Source organism: Myiozetetes cayanensis, unplaced genomic scaffold (assembly GCF_022539395.1).
Source record: "Myiozetetes cayanensis isolate MyiCay16 unplaced genomic scaffold, myiCay2020 scf5-8, whole genome shotgun sequence".
Taxonomy (NCBI): Eukaryota; Metazoa; Chordata; class Aves; order Passeriformes; family Tyrannidae; genus Myiozetetes; species Myiozetetes cayanensis.
In genome coordinates this window covers 96,789,824-96,811,913 of record NW_026087742.1, presented here as the reverse complement: position 1 = coordinate 96,811,913, position 22,090 = coordinate 96,789,824, and the positions used below count along the sequence as shown (strand labels likewise).

At 37.6% G+C, this 22,090-nt stretch overlaps 1 protein-coding gene across 2 annotated transcripts in view; it reads right to left on the bottom strand.

Annotated features, from left to right (window-relative positions):
• TBL1X (transducin beta like 1 X-linked) overlaps positions 1 to 22,090 on the bottom strand; it is a 196,078-nt gene that overhangs the window by 86,329 nt on the left and 87,659 nt on the right. For both annotated transcript variants that reach the window (XM_050332393.1, XM_050332394.1), the window contains exon 3: positions 2,193 to 2,300. The gene's annotated coding sequence lies outside the window, so the exon portion shown is untranslated. The remainder of the gene's footprint in view (positions 1 to 2,192; positions 2,301 to 22,090) is intronic.

Sequence of the window (22,090 nt, the reverse complement as noted above, 5' to 3'; positions counted from 1 at the left end):
AAAGGATGTCCACCTGTGAGGTCTAAGATAGAAATGCCATGCAATCAGTAGTAACACATCAGGCACTCCCAAATTTTATTCCTAGAATAGTTTTTCATATATCAAAATAGTAATTACACTCTGGGCTTGTGCATTCAGTATGTAAAGTTTAGTTAATAACAAGCATGGAAGTTCATTGGCCAGTAAACCACAGAAAAATTTTGCATTTGGGAGAAAGTACAGGGGTGAAAATGTGAAACGACTCTCCCTACTCCACTGCTACCAGGGACCAAAGGTCACAATTATATAGTCTGAAAAAGGCAATCTGTGGCAAAAAAATCACACTCCAATTCTGGGTTAAGATGTAACTAGACTGAAATATAGATTACACACTAAAACCAAACAAAACCAACTCGGCCAGAAATTAATTCCAATAAGAAAACTTGGGCTAAAGAAAACAGACAAGAGAGCAGAAGGTCTCCAGCTTCTGATTCCTGTTTTAAAGGAATACAATCACACTATGCAAAAAACCCCAAACATATTTTCTTCTCTGTAAGTAGAAAAAAAGTATTTTTACAGATAAGGATGCCATTAGTAACAAAAATAATTCATAAAAGACAACTTAAAATTAGCAAACCCTAATTATTTGTGCCTTAAAGTCTTAAAGGTTTTTGTGAGAGAGTAATTTCAATTATGCTAATTTTCAACACATTTTGGAACACCAGAGAAATTCAGTAAGACTTCTACCATCCATACTTGACGATGGTAAGCAGTATGACCTCAGTAGTTATAGAGCTCTAACTCATTATTAATCTCAGGCAAAACAACCAGCAATCTAATCAAGGATAACTTCACTGGAAAGTGAAATATTACATGAATAAAACTGATGCCAGTCAACCCCATTTTATAGAAACTTGCTAGCCAAAACAGAGTTTGATTTAATCATCTGATAGTTACAATCTTTGGCCAACAAAAGTTATTCCATAAATGAAAGACACAGACTTTTGAACAGTAGCTACATTATAGCCACACAAAATTCACAGTGGGAAATTATTATCAATATCATCAAGTGTGATTAAGAAATAGATATAAAAGAGTAGCTGCTAACAGAAATAATAATTGAAGAAGTCCTCTACATTACTCCAATAAAAACATCCAGTCCATACTTAACATTATTTAAGAGTATCATCAATGATACAAAAGTAAATAGAACTGATAGCAGTTACGGCCCAAAGAAGTGTCAAACTGGATAATAAAGGTAGTAAAGTGGTTATATAGAATAATATTAATTTCTTTGTACAGTGGAGACAGTATATTCCAGCCAAGTGGACTTACGTGGCAAGCAAGAACGAAACCATGTGGGTATCCAGAAAACAGTGAACAGAAACCAAGGGCTCACAACAAACATGACACAGGAACAATTCAGTACAAACAACAGTGAAACCTTACAACAAAAGGAGCAATAAATCCCCTCCACAAGTAAGTGCATAAGACCAGAGATACAACTTTTGTTCATAGCATTCATAGTACTGCAACAGTCCATATAGCTGTATAGTCCCTGCATTGCTTTCCCAAAACTGGCAAAGATCTTGCTCTTTACCTCTAACTCACCAAAGAAGTGGAAGAAGTCTGTACCTTCTTAAGATGTTAACCAGAATACCCCACATACTGCCATTAGCACAGAGAGGGATTGAGAAACTTGTGTGAAAAGAGCACAGCAGCAACTCGAAAAGGCTGTTGAGTACCGATGTATATTACACAGAAACAGACCCCGATGCATTGCAGGGGAATAAGATTGCTCAGGCCTAATGTTAGAGACCAGGCAGTACTGTTGGTGGTGTTGGTACACTGGTAGGACTGATCTTATCGCTGATGTGATTTGAGGTTACATTTTTTACCACAGCAATTACTGAACACCAAAGCCACTTGAAGAATTGCCCAGTGCTTCTTTGCATCTCTTCTTCAATCTGTAGCTTAAAACGCAACCCTGATAAACGTAGATTTTCTGCCAAATATCTGTCAAATGTCAAACTTTCTGTCAAATGTGTCTCTGTTGGAGAGAGCTGGAGCGCTGTAGCCAAAAATGACAATACTGGTGTATGTACAGGAACTGACCGCTTGGGTGGCTTGACCGGGGAAAAACCTGAAAGGCAGTTGGACAGGAAGTGGTCCACTGGACATGAGCTCTTATTGACTAATTCCTTTTGGCTTACCTGGTCGTGAGACCCTTGAGCTGCTGAATGCTGCTCCTCGCAGGCTGCTGTCAAGAGTCTGGGGGTTTGAGTTACCATGGAGATCACCGCATCTGACAGCTGAGAGGGCTGCAATGAGAGAGAGGTACCTGTCAAGACCGTACAGTGATCATCACCTCATGAAAACACAAGCATTTGACTCCTTTTGCTTTTGGCATTCACCAAGGTAGCTAGCTTCCAAGTTAGGTGCTTTGACAGAATCTGAAGGGGAAAAAACCCAACACCCATTATAGGAAGAATTAGAGAGGCGAGGGCAAGCCCCAGTGACACACAGCACTCGAAGCACTTTGCAAAGGTGTGCACTCTCTCAGGAATCTGGACAGATCCTAGTACACCCTGAGCTTGGCTCAACGATTTTCAGCATCTCTGGTCAGGTATAACAAAAGCAAGCAATTTACCCAGAACCGCTGCTGAGCACAGGACTGAAATGCCAGTGCACTGCCTCAGAACAGTGGGATGCACACAAAAGTGCTTCTTCAGAAAGCTTCCAGTGGGAACTGATTGAGCACCCCTTCCAGCAAGAAGAAACAAGCAGGCAAAAGAAATCACCTTCTTGAATGTTTTTTTTGGAAAGTCTAGAGGCAAGCATTTATGAAAATCAGGCATGAAAGACAGCCTGACATTCTTCTCCAATAATAAACCCATTTGCAGACTTTTCCATGCCTGCCATTGAGCGTGATGAGTAAAGCCTTATTTCTTATTTCCTCTGCCATTTGAGCATCATGTATCTTGACTAGTTTCCTACTCCTCTGTTTCAAGCCTGAAGTTTTATGCTCAATTTTTGTCAACGTAATCTAATAATTAAATGTTGTAAAGTGAAATGAGATATTCATTGGAGACTTTTAAAATTAATTATCCTCTTCCACACAAACGTCTGATGGATTTAAGACTACTGTCCTGGTTTTGTTGGGGAAAGAGTTAATTTTTTTCATAGTAGCTGGTACAATGCTGCATTTTGTATTCAATATGAGAATGATGTTGATAACACACTGATGTTTCAGTTGTTGCTGAGCAGCGCTTACCCTAAGTCAAGGACTTTACAATTTCCCATGTTCTGCCAGTGGGCAGGTGCACAAGAAGCCAAGAAGGAGCATGGCCAGGACAGCTGACCTGATCTGGCCAAAGGGATATTCCATACAGAGAATGCCATACCCTGTATATAAGCTGGGGGGAATTGGCTGGGAGGGGGCCGTTCACTGCTTGGGGTGGACTGGGCATTGGTCAGCACATGGTGAGCAACTGTACTGTGCATCACTTGTCCTTTTTGGGTTTTATTGCTTGCTTGCTTTGTTATCTCTCTTTTAATCATTATTGTCATCATAATTATTATTAGTATTATATTTTACTTTATTTCAATTATTAAACTCCTCTTTATCTTAACACATGGGTTTTACCTTTTTCCAATTCTCCTCCCCAGCCCACTGGGATGGCTAGGGAAAATGAGGGGCTGTGTGGTACTTAGTTACCACCGCAAGTTAAACTACAAAAACTATACATTAAGTATCATTTTCTGATATAATCAATTTTAAAAGTAACATATTTAAGCACATAATCAGGAGAAGTTTTCATAAATGTAGCTTTAATTCTCAGTCTACAGTACTACATACAACACGGTCTCATTTAGTTTACTGTGAGGCAATTACACCATCTAACCAACTACTACTCACTTCAGAAAGAGTTACATTTATTCTAATCAGAGGTGAATGACTACACAAGGGACAATAAATGCTATTTAAGCAACACAAAATATTAACAAGACATAAGCTAGAAGTCCATAGGTTTTCTGAGTTAGTCTACTGAATGCATACAAATCTCCATGTATGTGGCTATCTATCTAATTACCCATCTCATTCAGACGGCATTCTGAGATGACTGTTCTTATCTCTCCATCCCACTGTATAATTATAGATTGGTAGAATCATTTGGGTTTGAAGAGACATTAAAGACCATCTAGTTCCAACTCCCTTCCCATGGGTAGAGACACTTCCCACTAGACCGGGCTGCTCAAAGACCCACCCAACCTGGCCTTGAACACTGCCAGGGTTGGGGAATCCACAACTTGTCTCCCACCTCATTTTTCTGGGGAGAATATTGTGTTTAAGCAAAAGAAAAACCCAAACTCCAAACAACCCCCCCCCCAAAACCTCAAGAAGCATAACTATGTGTAAATACAAAATCTAAAAATCCAAGCCACAATTAGAAGATTTTTCTGTCACAACTTCTCCACATCTCATGGGAAAATTGCTAAGAATATTATTATATTAAAATTATCTCTATTAAATACTCTTGACATTATGCTATGCAACAGTATCTAACACATACCGAGGCTGCCCTCATGTCAACCACCAAGAAAATATCCTTAGTGTAGGCTTCTGCAAGATTTATTGAGTTTAAAGGACACTGTACAATACCAGATACTCATACTGTAACACTGTAGATGGAAGAATGGTTATTGAAAAAATTCTATTAATACTTTCTACCATAATTATACTCATAAATTGGTTGGGTTATGTTTTCATTTGTTCTGTTTACAAATCTTACAAACTGGATCCTTGGCGGTTTTTATCCGTGACAGGATCACTTAAAGGCTATTCATCTTCCCATGCTGCTACAGAGCAGGCAGAAGGCATCACTGGAGGCAGCACTGGTAACACAGGCTGGAAGAGCTAATCAAATCCTTTCCTAAGACCAGCCTTGGTTACCATACCAGACAACTTCTTGCCAAAAAAGTTCATACTAGCTCTCTGCTGAAAGAGTGAAAAACAAAAGGAAAGAGACATCCTAGAGGTGAAAAGATACAATTTCTTTATTATTATTTTGTTACTTATAAGTGTCAGTAACATGGAAAAGTTATATAAATTTCCCTTATGACTAGGTGAGAGCGTGTATAGATGACTGAAATAACTGGTCATGCTAGCAGATACCCCGACCTATAAGGTTTTACTCAACAACAAAAGAGTTTCTTCAAATGGGATTTCAAACAGAATTAAATACCAATATGAGCTTTGAAACAAACAGTATGCAAAGACAGAAAATGTTCTTTGAAACCTTCTTTGGTTATATTAGTATTGCAACCTATCTCTACTTAAAATAGGATAAGGTCTTCACAGTTAAGGAAATTGAAAAAAACCCTACCAGCAGAGATCACAGAATACAGCTGCAAAACTGTTAATATAAAATATCTGGAGAGTTCAACTTGTATAGTTTATCACCAAAAAAAAGAGATGATGACCTAATTACAGCACCTAAGCATTTTCAAGGGGAGAATATTCTAGTACCAACTGGCCTGTTAATCTACCAAAGGGTGTGCATAAAACAAATCAGGACCTGGAAGCTGACACCAAATTTAAGTGAGAAATAAAGTACATGTTTTTTATCACCTGTGACTAACCATTAGTGCAGCTATCCAAAGGAGAATGCCGAGATTCTCCATTTGTTGATATCAAGCTTTAGTAGCATGTTTCAAGAAGATGAGTTTGCAGTCATATACAAGTTACTGGGTTTCACAGAGATAGACAAAGATTCAGATAACTACAGCTATCCTTCCACAGACAGGTGGACTAAGTTCTGCCGTGAATAATATTCTAGCTTCTAATTTAAGAAGCTTACTCATTCCTCCATGAGCTGAAAGGACTCAGTCACAGGAGTGTGGCAGTAGGAGCTCTCTTCACAAGCCTTGTCACTCAGGGCATCAGTAGGATGACCAGAGGCAGGCAATATAGATTATGTTCTCTGTGCAGAGAGCAATAAATAACAGCACTTCATGCTTTTAACTACTTGCTAGTCCCACCCCTATGGGCAGTAAGCTTTCTGGGCAGAAAAACCTTCTTATTGGGGTGTTTCAGTGGGTTAGCCAAGCAGTTCCCCACTTCAGCTAAAATCCAGGAGTTGCTGTGGCCCTGCAGTGTGCTTCCAGCTCTCTCCCTGCAAGAAGCAGCAGCCTCACTCAGGGCACACAAGTCATGGGGACAATGGCAAAAGAAAACAGAAATAAAACCAAGAAATGGCCTAAATGTTACACTGAAGTGATCTCACAGTTAGCAACCTTAAAAAATTTCATCCCCAAAGGAAGGGATAAGGAGAGATATTAGAAGTGTTAATTTAGCTAGCATTGGTGCTGTTGCTATTCTATGCCTTGGGCTGTGCTAAGCTGCCAGGAAATGTAACCAAAAATAAAAGTTACAAAAGATTAGTTCATTTTTACTAACTGTAAATCTGGTACACGTGGTTTGACTTTGGATTGGCACTATGTTTGAAAATACAAAAGACAACCAAACAATACAAACGTGTTCATTGCTCTCCGTGCATCTCTCAGCTACTCCACTGGACACAACCCCTGTGAAGCAAAACCATGGAAACTGAAACTGGGGGCCAGATTTATAGGGGGCACTTGAAATTATCAGCTGTGCAGGTGGCTGGGGTAAGAGCACCTAAACAGTACAGTAGTTTTACTTTCAATTTAAACTTGGAGTAATTAATCACATAATTTTGGAAGATGTTTTAGTAAATCCTACTCAATTCCTTTAAATAGATTTAGATGCTTAAATATTTTCCATTTTGATTTAAGTATTATTTCTGCATACTTCCAGCTAAATAATTTTATTTCTTTTTACTACACAACAGAGATGAGGAGAAACCAAACCAGTGTCATAACTCTTTTTAACTCTGTCTCATAACAAAAAACCATTAATTGGGTGAATATTTATTATCCCCTCTCCTTTCTAGCTTTTAGAGGCACCGGGAAGTTTAAATGCTAAACAGGCCATCTTCAACAAACACTGAATTACAAAAGCAGTTTCCACAGATTTCACTGTATCTCAGGGAAAGAAATGTAGGACATCCAGTGCACAACACAAATACTTTGCTTTCTTTCAAATTGATAAACAGTTTTAATATTTTCAAACTATCCCTGGGGGAGTATACTCATAGTAAACCATGACTATATAGAAGATTCTAACAGGACATCAATAATTATGCCACCCACCTGCAAAAAATAACCTAAAATGTATTTTCTACAGCAACTCCTAAAAAGTGTACAATGGAGTGAAGAGAACATTCCAACATTTGCAAAACTTGTGCTGATGTGCTAGGGTTTTAGTTTCTTTATGGATTTACATTATACATAAATATAATCTCACCAGTATAACCACAGCTGTGGCTCCCCTGGGGCATGACCAGCAAGTGCTCTGTGCAAGATCACGGATGGCACTGCAGTCACGTGGAGCAGAAACGACCACCACTTTCAGCACAACACAACACAACATGCTGGGTTTCTCTATCGTGTTTCCATGGAGTACCTATGCACTGGAACTGCAAATTCTGTTCAGAAAAACCCACACAATCCCTGAAGGTTAATGTTTTTGCCCTAAGGTCTTATAGAGTAAATAAACACTATTTAATGGTTTGCTATGATAAAAAATTCCCTCTTTCGACATTTATGTATCTATTGTTTCCCACACAGTTGCTTCCTCTAAAGGAAGTTAAGAAAGGTTTTTTTATTTTAAATCTACTACAGATAAATGCTCAGATTTGATGAAGGAAACAAAGTCATGAATCAGTCAAAAATCAGAAAATCAACTTTGAAATAAATCTTCATTATAGTACTAGTGCACACAGTTTCCCCACGGTAAAATCTAAGCCAAAGCAACAAAAATACCCTCAGAAATAACCCATTCCTTCCCACAAAAACTTAAAATACTTAGACTTGAAAGCCTCTCCCCAGAATACATCAGTCTTTCAGGTGCAGCTCACAGAGCCTGGGCTGTCACTTTGAAGCAAGTGTCTCTAGGGAAAACCAAACTGCAAGTGGAAATTCTTCTCATGTTTCATCTTAACTACCTGTGTCAAAGCTAGTGGACATGATGAAATTAAGAATTTCAGAAGCACGGGGCTCATTAATTTGGCTGTATTCTGCTACCCCTTTTACGCAGACTTCTTCAGAGATAAATTAACTCTTAGCAGCCCAAACAGTGACTCAATCTAACCAGTCTCAGAGCCAGACTGGAAGACACAGTTACAGCATCAACTCTCAAAATCATTTACCACTGTCAACACTTTGCCTGCACAGGCACTTCAACACCTTTAGCTTTTTTCTGCTTCAGCTGTGTATTTGACTGTAGTAGACATTCTCTCCACCATGTGTAATAGTTTCAGGGACAGGAGATACATGAGTTATCTACCATTATTTGATAGGCCTGAACTTTCAGTGGTAATAATGAGTTTATGAAAAGCTTAGCTGTCAGTAACCAAAGCAGGTACCATGACTGCAAATGCTTAGTACTGTAAGAGGATTTTCTGCAGTACCTGGACAGATTCATGGGTGCTGTGGCCTACAACACAGCAATTCTGATAATTTTTTATCAGAAAGACTTACACATATCAAATGGCACAGCATTTTTTTTACCAACTCTCAGGCAAACCAAGTGCCATTTTTCTAATTAACAAGTCCATATTAAAAAAACCCCAAAAAACCAAAAAACAAACCTCAAAACATAACCCACACTCAAACTCCTCTCTTTACAGTAACTCATGAGATTTCTGCTGAACTTTACAAAACATGAAACAAATCCCATAGGACGTCTAGGACTGTTGTGATGGAAACATAAAGAAAGGAGTTTAATTATTAATTCTATGATACTGCAGGTAGGTGGGAAAGAATTATCCCCTTCAGAAGCATTGAAGTGTAATCCTTTCATTTGTCTATTTAGTTCTACCTGAGGCAAAAGCATAGAAGAAGAAACAGAAAAGAAGAAATGCAGGCTCCTCTGCACTGCCCTAACAGTCACCATTACTTGATTTAATAGTGAGTGCAAGATTAAAAAGAAAACCAAGCAACTTCATTTAATTCATGTAATTTTTGCCCTGAGTAGATCTGTCATTCTAACCTAAGAAATGAACTTTCAAGTCTTTGGCCCCTAGTTGTGTAAATACCGCGTTGCTTTCAGCATGCACATCTTGGAGGTACCCAACTGGAGAGCAGTACGTGAAAGGATTTGCTGTTTCCCATATCTGAATGATTCAAAGTCTGTGGAGTTTTCTCAAGGTGCACCAGTAATGTGAACTGCAGCCCACAGCAAAGAGACAGAGCCTGTACAATCTTCTTAAATAAGATTTAATACGTCTTGCCAATATCATCAGCTTTGGTTTGGACTAGCTGTAGTTTCCAAGAGATTTTGAAGGTGGGATATGATGGGCACTGTGGTAATACAGTCTTGATGTTGTGGAGGCATCAATACTCACTGCAAGGTCAGGCTTTAGGAGAAATTACTACGATCAACTTCGGAGGAACAGAGATGGCAGGCACTGTGGACATGTCACATGGGATTTGGGCAGCAGTTTGTTCCCAAAGGACCTCTTGAAACTTTGGGTGGAACTTCAGCTACATATCATTGAAACAAGATGAATATATATATATATATATGCAGTCATTAATATATTTAAGTCACATTTTCCCCTTACATTACAGCAATTGTATGAAATGCTCTAGGTTATAAGCTGCTGAATCAGGAAATGGATCAGAAGCTAACTAAAATGCCTTTCTAGTTATTGATTCCTGCTCTCTGTTTCATGTCAACTTCCTAGAATCCATCCAACACAAGCACGAAAGGGTAATGAGTTTCTGAACGTACACTCTAATAGTGCACACTGCATCAAAGCTTTCAGTAATTGCCTGGATGCTGCTTCCCAGCAGTACTAAACAACTTAAATATAATTAGCTGGAAGCCCTATGGGCTGCATTTCCCCACTGGAACACCTCTTACACTAATCCATTTATCAGGCTGACAGATGACTGAATCACTGGCACTATGGACCCATTCTACTAATAATATTTCTCAGGCCCACATCTTTTTCGGGTACATTTCTGCAAAGAAAAAACTTGTATTAAGAGTGGGGAGAGAACCATACATATAACACATTTATTTCTTCCTAGGATTGAACTATGTCATTTGTTTCATTAGCCTACTAAGTATAAAATGTGGAGCTATCAGGCAGAAAATGGAAATTAAATGTATGCATTATGAAACTGGGTGATGCCAAAATTAGTAGGGAAACACACAAACACGGAGAACTTTTGTAAGTTTTCCAGCCATACAAAAGTTTAGAGAAGTTTGCATTAGAGGACAATTCTCAGGGCATCCTTCCGGAAGACGGCCTGGCTACAGCTGTCGAGCTAAAATTTCTCCATACTATTTACTTCTTGCACATCTTTCTGAACAATGGGTGACTAAAGAAGTTTTAAAGCTGTCTGAATTATATTTGAATAGACTTGAACTGAACATCATGCTGCCACAGAACTATGCACTTTGAAAGCTGCTAGAGAATTCTCATAGCAGTAAAAAAAAATTTATCAAATTTTTTAGGTAGAATTTTCTAATGTTGTAACAAAAAACATTTTATCACTGTGACTTTTATTTCCAGACAGGTTCCAATAAGTGGACCTCTGCAGAGGGACTACAAGCAAGGTCTTCTGAAATGTGCAACGGTGTGAAAATGAAGTAATTGTAAAAATGCTAAATTCTCATAAAATTTTTCTTTAATGATGAAAATAATTACTCTAGGATGTTATATTCTTATGCTTCCTTTCTAACAAGTTGTGAGACAGGAAATAAAAAGGGACAAAGATGGTAATAACCAGTAGGAAGATGTAGAAAAAGAGGGGTTTTAAAAAGTGCCCTTTTTCTAGATCCGTTGCACTGCAGTCAATAATATATATCCTGGCCTGGAATCCCAGGACCCAGATAGAGCGGCAGCACTGTTTCATCTGCTTATTTCCTCTGGATGTTTTCATCACGGACACAGAAAATCTCAATGTTGCAAAACAATAAAACAAGAAGAAAGGACTCCTTGTACTTCTATGTGAGCCTAACTAATACGTTTCAACATTCAACAATGAAATCCATAAATATATATTCAGTGATCTAAACTGATTCAGCTTGTGAATCAAGCAACAGCAGCAAGATGAGGTACAGCCAGCACTTCTTGGGAGCAGCACTAACCATCCGTCTCAGAACAGCGCCAAAGAACAGCACCTACTTGGACATTACCAGACTTGAATTTCAAAAATGCAATCACAGGTCATTCCACTGCCTGGAAAAGTACTGAGCAGGTTATTAAAAACTGAGCTGCTTGAGATTTCTTCATGTGCACCCCAGAGCAGAAATCTCAGTTTCACTTGCACTCTCCACCCACTCCTTCCCTCCGGCCTGAAGCTGGAAAACTCATCCCAGAGATACTGACACTTGCACATCAGCCAGCCAACTTCCCTGTCGTTCAAAGACAGCCTCTTCCTTCCCAGCCTCATCTCCTCTGTTCAGGGTATTCTCTACTCCCACAAACAGGCAGAGAGTATCCTCAGCAAGGGTTGCCCTGAACCATACGAACCTTAACACTTGTCAGTCATCCTCTGACATGAAATGCAAAATTTCACACTCCTGTTAACACAGACTCCTTTGAAAGGCAGTGGTACTGAACAGAAGAAATGTCAGATCTAATCAAAAGAACATTCTGAAGCAAAAAATGTCAAAACATCTTCTCCTGTTTTTAGTAATTTTTAATAAAACAGCTCAAAGTCCTGAATTTCCTAAGTAAGAAAATATCTCTGCCAAGCAAAAAATGTAACACTGACTTCATTTGTATGATTTATGAAGAAGCTTGCTATATTGTTGGTAAAGCTGAATTCCCTGGGTATTAATTTTGAGACAATTTTTTAATTCTTGAGGTGTTATCTCTTTAAAGCACTTCCAAAATTATTCTTCCCTTTAAATCAGCGGAAAATTTACAGCAGCTTATAGTTAAATAGTTGCACTGAATTCTGAAGTTTTTTTTAATAGAAGCAGAAAAAAAGAGTTTGAGGAGAAGAGAGGGACCATCTAAGAATAAAACTTATGGTTGGAGTCATAGTCCACTAACTTCCATGGTTTGTATGGAAGAAGTGTACACCTGGAAGGACATGGCATGTTAAGCAGTCAGATACTGCAAAAATGCACAGGGTTTTAAGAGTGCAAACAAATGTTTGTTCTGAAAAATATGGCAGACGTGACCTAACACATTTATCTACTAACAGAACATTCATTTGTAATATCCATTTGAAGATCAGATTTTTATATTCAGTAAATATTATCTTCAGAATTAGAAAGATAACAAAGTTTCTTGCAAGACAACGTCTGCGCTGTCTCCATCTTTGGACTGCTGACTGGACCAAACACAGAGCAGCTGGGACTAACCCCAGAGCTGGTCCTGCTTTGAAGACAATGTTGGACTCGAGACCTCCTGAAGTCCCTTCCAATCTGAATTATCATATGATGCTACAATAATAATCTTTCCATACTAAAACTAAATATGTTTGTTGTGTTATTTAAATAGAAAATAAGGAGCTTAATAAAAAACAGCAGGGCACAAACTTACATGTTGAATCCAGACAGATCCAAGGTCTTAAAAGCATCAAACATGAGGCATCGTGTAGATCATATAAAGCTTATTCTGGTTAAGCAACTGTAACAAAGCTAAGACTGAGAACTAAAGATACAGAATGCTTTTGTTATACTGCAGATTACCTCTCAACATTACCTTTTCCTTTTACCTAAATCATTGTAGAGATATAGGAGTAAAAACTATTTACATTAAATTAAATTAAATTACAGTTTAACTTTGTGAATTTTAATCTTCCCCCTATTAAAATGCATGACAGATTAATAGGTTATACTGTCTGGATATGAAAAATGCAGCTGAGAATACTGGCTAGAGAAATACACTCAATGAAAAAAAGAGCTGGAGTATGAATTAATCTGCAGTAAACAGCGCTGTGAAAAACCTGAGCATTTCAAAATCACACAGACAAAATAACCCTCCAACAAACATCTCACAGACTTGGTGGTAAAGAGCACCAGTCTGGGGTCTTCTTGGTCTGAGGAACCCAGTCCTCTGAGTTGTCCAGGAACCTAGGTAATTTCAACCCTTTTCAACTTTTTAATAAAATATTGTAAGAGTCAGCAATAGAAGTAAAATTTAAGGAAAAAAATCTTCAAAATTACCATCTGCATATTACAAGAAATAACTTCTCTAGATTTTGGTCCTCTGGATTTGTTAACCTGATTAAACTGATGGTTGATATTAGCTGTCTCATCATCATATGCCCTTATAGGACTAAATGGGTATCTATACTTCTACACTGAGACAAAATTCACCTCTTTTGATAGCATATATGAGAATATTGACTAGCATATACAAGAAAAGCTTGTTTGTATAATGAGACTAGGATAAATTTCTTTAATGAGTTTCAGTAAAGTATTATCTCTCAATATAGATGATGTTCTATGGTTTAATACAATTTTGATATCATAAATGGTATGATCTAGCCATCTTTGGTTTCTTTTATTTCAATTTTCTATCTTATTTAACAGATATTTTAGCTACTAAAGCTGACAGATTTTTAATCATTCTCTAGACTGTACTTCATTGAAGGGACACACAGAAAGAGCACTTAAGATCTTAGTATTAGTAACTGGCTATCCAGTGATTCAGTCAGTGCATGGTTTATAGTCCCTATCTCATGGTATGTTCAGACATAGTAGAGTTCACCAAGTATGTTCCAAAGACATTAGCAAAAAGAATCTGAATCAAGTGTCAAAACTCTAATTAAAAAACAACCAAAACAAAAACTTGAATCACACAACAAAACAAACCAAATGCAAAACCACATCAAATTTTGAAAATCTGACTAATTAGTTAAACTTGTTGAGGAGGGAGAAGGACTTCTGAAATGCAGAAAACCACAAAGTTAACTCTCTTTCCTTTTTCCTGAAGCTTCTCAGCCCTTGCTAGTCCAGCACGAAAACCCAAAGATGCTGATTCTGTTGCTGCAAACATAATTTCTTGAAACCTTACAAGGACCTTGCAAAGAGCTTAAGAGCAGAAAGGGAAAAAGCATCTATTACTTCCAGCACTGTGAAGTGCCTCACATTGTTTAAAGCTTCCCTGTGCATTAATTTTATTAAATAAATTCTTCTAGGTCTCTTCAATAAATACTAGTTCTCATTTTTGAAATGCTAAAGTAATAAATTTTAGAACATCTGAAAGTCATACAGATCACGACAACAATTCAAATCACAATGCAGACTGCTTAAATTTGTATATATACATATATGCCCTAATATAACACTACACTGCACCTTCATTTACAATTTATAGCACTGAATTTTATGCAGCCAGTATGTGATGCTACTTTTAGGCAGCATTAAAAGGTGATTTTTCCCAGGGTCTCAGAAGTGCAATTACCATTGACTTCAAAGTGAAAGGGAAGTGGCCTGCAGTTCCGGAAACCTGTCAGTCTTTTCATCTTGGAAGCTAAACTCTTCTTCTGCAAATTGACAAAACTATGAAAAGTGAGAGCAAGCATTAGCACAGAATGATATTTGCTTTTATTCTGCTATATTAAATGAAACAAAATCTTTTTATTTCATGACACAACATGTCAAGGACGTTCATGCCACTTAACTTTGATTCCAACTTAAGTATATGTATATGGATGCTGATGCCTAAGGCTGGGTATGAATATGCAGTCTTCATTATAATGAGTGGTTTTCTTATACTAAATTGGTAGGAAAGGAAGGACCTAATAGCAAAAAGGCTCACTGAAATCAAAGAACTATAGCAACAAAAAAAGGATCATTAAGAGTGTTTTTGCATGCCAGTTTACAGATTTTGTTTACATTTAAGTGTTTTATTGAGATACAAGGTATTAAGCCTTTTTTGGCCCTGGCCTTTGAAATTATTCAGGAAAATTTTGAGGCACAGGCAAGGAGACTCAGAAGCTTGGCTTAGAAATTTTGGGGAACAGGTATTAAAAAGTTCATTTTCATCAGGGTCGCGGTAAGTCTAGCTATATTCCCCATTCTATGCACTGTAGTGTGCAATTTCAGGTTGTCGTCAAGCTGCTGCTTCTGAGTGAAGCTTCACTGGTGTAGCCTTATTCCCTTGTTTCTCATAATCACTCTTCCCTCACATTCCTCCTGAACGCTGCTGCCCCTCAGTATCTCAGGAATAACTGCTCATATCAAAATGAGTCTTATTAAAAGAGTTCAGAGAGCTGGTGTTAAAAAGTGTTTAAACTAAGGTATATTACAGTGAACAAATCAAGTTAGGCAGTGACTACATGATCAACCAAGTCTCATGGGAGCAATACTGAACAGCTGTGGACAGTGGGGGACAGGAACCCATTCAGCCAGTCCAGCTGCTGCCAGAACGAAATGTGGGAGATAGAGAAATGTCTTCATTCTTAGATTTTTTTCTTTCTTTTCTTTTCCCAATATCTAGGATCCTAAAATTTTTACTCCTGATTCAGACTGCCAAGTTTCCTCAAAACAATTACCCCTCCAGAAGTACCTGTGTTCAGACTTGTGAGGCACATCCACAGGCTAGCTGAAAAACCCCACCCAAACTAAATGTGCCCCACCACCCTCCCCCCAACACCACCTCAGTAAAACAGCAATGAGTTTAAACACAGTCATCTTGGCGTCCTCAATTCACCTTGTTATTGCACCTCCAGTTGCTGCAGCACAGATGGGATGCAACATCTCCCACTGTTTGGGGACTGCCCCTAAAGGTGAGCCATATGTTTTGCAATACCTAGAAACAGCAGGATTAGATAAGGAAATCTCTGCAGCCTTAAGGCAGAGTTGCTTTGATTTCACTGCTTTGTGTCCCGCCTCCTCCCCCAGCCTTTTTTTTTTTTTTTTTTTTGAGAGAGCTTTTGTAATTTAATTTATCTGGGTTAAGCCTACAGAAAAAAAATCCAAACAAATACTGTGTTTGCATGTGTGTGTGTGTGTGTGTGTGTGTGATGCCTAGGAAATCTCCTGTGTTATCTGTGTAACATTTTACCTTCCACTAGACAAATATATTTTTAAACAGTGTGGAATCAAAACAACATTCTCAGCATTCAAGACATTCTGTCATCACTGCCCATTTGTTGCCCTCTAGGTTTCTCTCAGCTGGCAAATTTCCCATTTAAGGAGTTATCAGATTCATCTGCTTAGACAAGGCTGCAAAATAGAATGAAAAAGCTGGATTACTCTACAAAACTCATATTTTTCTTTCAGGGCAGAAAACCCAGTGCATGAGAGCTGAACATTAACAGCAAATGGAAGCAATCTCTTAGAGTTCACATTTCTACCTCACTATAGTCTGTGAAATATAATTTTGATTAAGATGCCACAGCATTTATTTTACATTTATACTTTATTTCTTCAAATATGTTTAGTGCCACGTATTATGTTAACCTGTTTTGAAGCCTTAAATATTATGCTCATATATGAAATGTATTTTTAAACCATAGTTCTAGTAAGTCTCTAGTGCATCCTGCTGCTTCTATGTAATTTATCATAAAGAATTACCAATTGCTTTGTTACCATTTTCCCTACAGTACATTTTTTAGCAGAGTGAAAGTGTTAAAAAAAAAAGAGGAAAAAATAGAAAAAATTAATAAACTGCCAGTTTTCCACAGCAAGATGGCTCAAGATTTACTTAAGTGATGGAGTAGCTTTCATGACAGAGGCTGTACTGCAAAACCATGCTCATGTTTCTGGGTCTGTTGACTGCAGTGCCAAGATTTCTGGAGGGATATGCCATGGTTCTTACTACTGTCATACACTAAAACTCCACACAACCTTTTTGTATCAGTGTGGAACACTAGTTTCTCACCCTAGATAGAAAGAAAACTGCGGTAAAACCGGGAGAAATGTCTCAACAGCAACTTTCCTTACTGAGCATACAGAAGGTTTTGTTTTCTTGCCACAAATGAGTGAACTAGCAAAAAATTCCATCAAATTCAGGGAAGAGTTTCATGTGCTGAGTGTGTACACCTGTGCATGTGCACCAAGTTAAGCAGAAGACGAACATAAGAGAAATCTTAAAATGATTTTTAAGTGATTAACGTAACAGCAAACTTATTACTGAGCCAGACCTACTTTATGGAGACTACTACCTTCCAGGATTGATACTTAACCACTATCTTATGATGTTCACCGAAGTAAAAGTCTATTTCAAGGTGTTATATTATTTTAGCCCAGTAATTAATCAATTCCTTTTTAGAGCATCCTCTGAGAGCTTAAAAATTTATGATTCACTTTATTTGCATTCTGTACAGCTTTCCATATTCTTTGAGTGGTATGATTAAATTTATCTGTGGTTGCTAATGGTCGCAATATGGAAAACGAAATATGAAAATCACCATTCCACATACACCTGTGGATGTCCTTAAAACCCGCCGTGAGTTCCAAACAAAGAGGACTGCAAGTGACAAATCCTTTCTTTTTATTCTCACAAGCTAGCCTGAATACACTGTTTGTGCAAAAGGCAGACAGGACGGACTTGTGAAGGAATACTGCAAACGGAACAAATAAAATACTGCTTTATATATGTCACATTTTAAGGCTGGAAATTAGTTCCAAAAAGCCATTTTCATCACTAAATTTAAAGATTTTCTACTAGGTTTGAAGACTCTTGATACTGCCTTATTTATTTAGGCTGCATGTTCTAGTAGTCCAGGCTTGTCACCACAAGATAGTAAGAGTTATACTTTGCCATTCTGGGCACAAAGGATTGAAAATTTATCAAAGAAATCAAAGCATCTCTCTAATAAGATTGAATCCATCATCCATACAAAATGCCTATACAGACCTACAAATACATTTTAGGTTTACTGAATGTAGCGAGATACAATAGTGTGCAGTCTCATTAAAGAGATAAATACTGAGCCAACAGATAAATACTGAGCCATCCAAAATGACAGTTCTTTTTAAAATCTGGTATCATGCACACAGTAATAGTAGGATATTCTGTAACATAACAAAAACTAATATGAGCAGAGCAATGTATCAACATATCTATCATTAAGTAATACTATTATAAGGCTCCAGCAACACCAACCATGGTTGATCCTCAAGTAATTTCTCTGTTGTGTGCATTGCAATATATACTCTGGAGCAATGAAGTTCTTCATTACACAGAAGTTAAATGATCTTCTTGTTTCTACTATATTTCTTTTAGTGAGCTGCTCAGTATTCAAAATTATGTAACTAAAGGGCGTTTTTTCAGAGAAAGAGTACCTTTGTTTCAAAGGAGGCACAGGTGTAACTCTTCAGAAATACCACGTTAAAAATAAACCACCATAAAAATTGCACCGTATTGACTCTGTGACCCTAAAAATGCACTCCAGACTGTCACTACCATTAAAGGTAATGAGTATGTTTTAATTCACTTGTGATGACTTTCTGGGTACAGGCATCCCTCCACCAATGATTTTCACTTTCTCCCCTTGAAAAGGGGGCTCAAATATTATCATCACATGACAACACAGATCCACCACAAGGCTAGAGAAAGGGCACTTCATTAGGAGTCTGCTGACAGATCCAAACATTCTGCAAAATTCTTTAAAGCAGAAGCATGCCATTGATTTCCATATGTATTACTTTCTATGAAAGATAAGTGACTCAACATTGGGAAGGGCTTTACAAGGCTAATATTTCATCTCTTCCAATACTTTTTTGTCTTGTGATGTGCCTGCCTGTTATGAGACTAACTTATTCCAAAGAATATATTAAGCAGCAAGACAGAACAAGCAGGGCGTTTGTATGCAATTTGCTTACAACCTGAGGTGTGCTACAACAGCTCAAGGCCAAAGGCTGAGTAACCTTAACCATTCAATAAATGCAATAATAATCAAACTGAATGCACAGCATCGGGAGACTTATTTCTATTATAATATGGAATTTATATATAGGATCAAGCGCATCTGTGCATTTAGTGACTGTTACTGAAACTATTTCTACAATTGTTCTGAAAATACTATCCAAGTCAAGTGAAATGTAGAGGTTTATATACCTTGTTCTACAACCAGATAATGCTTGTGAAATGACAGAATTACACCCTGGATTGTAGGTCCAGCATCAGTTTAAAAACATCCATGAAGACATGTATAATTATTAAAGGACTAGACATCACAGGACAGGACAGATAATCAGCCACCCTAGAGCAGCAACTGGCCTGCGCTATCCTGTTCATGTACCAATTAACTAAGGTCTAGCTGTGGAAGCAACAAAGAATTAATTTAAAATAATTTATTTTTTCTAACAGCACTACCTCATCTCATTCTGAAGAGACTGTGCACAGACATGGGCTGTGCTACTGGAACACTTATTTACTTCACTGCTCCAGCTTTAATGAGTAAAACAATGACATTATTTAGGTTCATGATCCATTCAGCAGTCACAGTAAAGTTCATCTCTTAAATAAACAGTGTAGCAAGCTGGTTTTAATTTGTACTCAGAATACCAACAATTGATTTTTCCCATAAACTCACTCCCTTTCCGCTCTGCCTTGTGACTACACAGTCTGATTTAACCCTGGTGCAGAGAGCTGCCTTCTATCCACATTCCTGAAACCTCCCAAAAATTAACACAATTGGGAATATAAGATGTGAAGATCTACTCATGAGGTGAAAAGATCAGGCAGTAAACTGTTTTACAAGAAATCACAGCACCTGTTTCTTTCTGATGTCTTCATTCTGCTCTGGTGAGTCTTAATCTGTAAGAAGGACTATTTTTAAAGGTGAAGATAATAATAATAATAATAATAATTTTAAAAACTGAGAACTAGCTCCTGGATTCTCTTTTCCTGTATTTTCTACCCTACTCTCCCCAAACAAGGGGAAAAAATCCATCCATAATTGAAAACAGAATATGAACACGCATAAATAAACCCCAAACCCTTTAAACATGAACATACTGGTGTTTTTTGTGTTCATTGGCAAATCACAGAAATTAATGATATCACATCCAAGCTCCTGGATGTTAGAAACATACTGCTCTGGGACTGGCACCATTGCTCCCAATCCTAAACTAAAACATGCTAGCAAAAGTCCAAACAAGGCTATTGATACCTTCTGATTTAAGAAATGATATTCTATAAAGCTGTTTCTTACAGTTCAGTCCTGATAAAATGTAACTTATAATCTCATACTAAAAGACATTATGTGTTCCAATTTACATCTTATGAAAATTCTGCATAATACACACATTTAAAGTTATCTAAAATACATATATAAAATTAAAAGACCATAAAAACAGACTGATTACATCAAGTTAAACATCCACTTTAGCCAGTATCTCTTCTTTAACCACGACAAAAGTAGATACCTAATGAAGAACATATGAACAAGCACAGACACAGTGGTATTCTCCCAGCCTCTAACAGCCTACAGTTCTGGGACCTACTCATGATTTCAGTACTGAGACACCCCAGGACATGCTTTAGTGGAACATTAATGTGTAATAATGTGGCAGGTTTCATTGGGATGTTATGGGACAAAACAACTGAAATCACAGTTAGGTATCTCAACTCTGTTAGTTGAATACTACGGTGCCCTTAATTTTTCTATGTCCTATTCAAGTATGAAAAGGATTCTAGCATTCAACTCCTTTCTTTGAACCAGGCAAACGTGTAAATACTTCCACAATAAATCTGCACATGGAAGCTACCCATGAGAACTGGGGATTTTCACACACATGTATGCAGCAAACATGAAATCTTCACATGCATGGAGAAGTGACAGACCCATAAACAAATAACCAGAAAAGCACTCTTGCACGTCTTCCTTTTTGAAAATCTTTAGGAAAATGGTGTTCTTTTCATGTGAGTATAATTCTTTGGCATTGTGCCTAAGAACACACCCAAAGTATGGAGTGATCTTGATGACAAGCCCATCACTCACACACACTCCCAATGTTCAGTCTTTAGACTTCTATGAATTTCCTTCAAGTCAGGAAGGAGGAGAGAATTACTGGGCTATTAACTGAACAATTCTTATATTTTGGAGATTTAGTACCAATGTCTTATGTTACAGTTGCTGCTGCTGCACTGTCTTCCACTTTATTCTAGCTGAATAATTAAATATCCTTTAGTCCTGACAGTCCTAGACACAGTGTGGCTGTTAATCAATATCACATAAAAGGAAATTAGGCTTAGGCAACTGTTGCACAAGACAGAATGGACAAGGCAAGATGGAAAGAGATCCCCTCTTTCAATCAGCAAACTAATTTTCTGGATTTTACAGCATGTCCCACAAAATGTGCACACAGACTTGTGAATACATGAGATATATACAGATGTGTGGGGGAATCAAAATTAACCTCAGAGATTTGTTCCATCATAATGGCAGCCAACAGTCACTTCTCTTTCCATTCTTCCCTAAATTCTCTGTCATCACATGTTTCCGGGATTGGAAAAAAAACCCCTCAGCACCAACATTAAATTTAAAGTATTAAGTTTATAGGGAAAATGTGACTGCATGAAACCATTTCTGAAAATATTACCATATGATTGCAAAAGGGAAATATAAACAAAAGACATTTAGTAATTACTATCTGAATTCTGCTCAGTGCAAAATATATAGGAAGATTTATGTTTCCAATAGTTGGGGGAATTTTTCTAGAATCTCCAAAAACTGACCAAAAGTTATGTATTTTTTCATTATTTTCTTGTCCTGCAACGACTCCATAGGCTATTAAGAGCAACCGTAGGCTGAGAGCACCAACAAATGAAAGGTTCACGTGAAGGGGTGCAAATTTTCCCCATGCTGTCCTGCCACCATGCCTGATGCTCAGATCTACAGAGAGAAAAGGTGACACAGTTCCCAAGTCTCTTCAACAACTCTTCCTTTCTGACGAAACACTCCAATACTGAAATTAGAAACACCTCAAACTTCCTACCAGGAACAAGAAATTAACTCGAAAGTCAAGTAAGTCAATTTCAGGTGGTTAAATAAATAAATTAAGAGTGATGGTGACACCATCAAGCCACTGACG